Consider the following 1,388-nt stretch of genomic DNA (forward strand, 5'->3'; position numbering starts at 1 on the left):
TTCTTTTTCTCTTAATAAATCTTCAAAGAGTGTTTGTAAAGCATAGCACATTTCAGTTCGGACTTTCGAGTTCTCACTAACCGCGTGTGGGGAGTGACTACTAGACAGCAAAGTTCTAGTATAATCGATTCCATACGATTCTCTAGTTAAGGTGCCTTGACCCATACCAAGAGGTGGCATTTATGGAGTGCTTAGTGTATGGCAGGCATAATGCCCGGCACTTTATGTGGCTTCTGTCATCACAATCCTAAGAAGTAAATGTTATTATTCTCTATATTTTACATACGAGGAAATGAAGACACAGACAGGTCAAGACAAACCCGAGGTTATCAAGCCAGAATTTGAACCTAGGCAGTCTGGCATTCCAGCTCAAGTACATAACCATAAAGCTTGCCAAGTATATTTAGAAAAATTTTAAAAGTGAGATTTTTATTGTAATATAATAGAATACTTCAACATGCAGGATTCCTTTATAAACATGATATAAATATTATTTGGAGTATTTGACTAATTCAAGCATCCTATTCCCAGTTTATAGAAAAGCCTATTGGTAATACTGCATCTTGCTCATAATTCTACTTATCCTAGTCACTGCAAAGACAACGGATTTCAAGACCTATCACAGGGCACAATAAAGGCAAGAATCTCAAGTTCAGCTCATGAGGGTCCCCTGGCATATTCTAATGAAACGCTGAGTAGAGCAAGGTGCAGCTATATCCTGATTAATACTGCAGACCTGGTCTGAAATTAGGGTGACAACCATCCAGTTTGCCCGGGATAGCAAGAGGAGTTTTCCCTGACTTGGGACTTTCAGTGCTAAGGTCTTGGGAAAACTGGGACAACAAGTTGGTCTCCCTGCCTGAAACGGTGCAGGTGGGTGAGGTCTTTGCAAATGGCATCACAATTGCTCACCAGCTCACCTGAGTACTATGCATGAGACCCGATTCTTTTCCATTCTAGATAATCTTCTTCTTGGAAGGACCCTGAACGCCTTGGCTTTCAGTTCAAATGTTGGTCCTCGTCCATGTGGCTGTCAGGTCAATATCTTGCAATGGACTCCTGATCTGTCTCCCCCTCACCTACTGCAACCAAGGGAGCCTTTAAAAATGCAAATCTGATCAATAACCCTCAGGTGCCCAGGGCTGAAGACCTTTCAGTGTTTTCCCAGTGTTCCTGAAATAAAGAGCAAACCCCTGATCAAGCCCCAAGGGACAAAACTTAGCTTCTGCCTGCTTCTCGTCCTCATCTTTTCCCACGTCCCCTCCACTTTCTCTGTTCCAGCCCCTCTGGCTTTCTTTCTGGCCTCAGACTTGTCCTTCTCCCTTATACCACAGGGTCTTTGCTCATGATCTTCCCTAATGCCTGGAATATTCTTCCTGCCCCTGTCC

This window comes from Propithecus coquereli, unplaced genomic scaffold (genome assembly GCF_000956105.1).
Source record: "Propithecus coquereli isolate 6110/MARCELLA unplaced genomic scaffold, Pcoq_1.0 Scaffold552, whole genome shotgun sequence".
Lineage (NCBI taxonomy): Eukaryota > Metazoa > Chordata > Mammalia > Primates > Indriidae > Propithecus > Propithecus coquereli.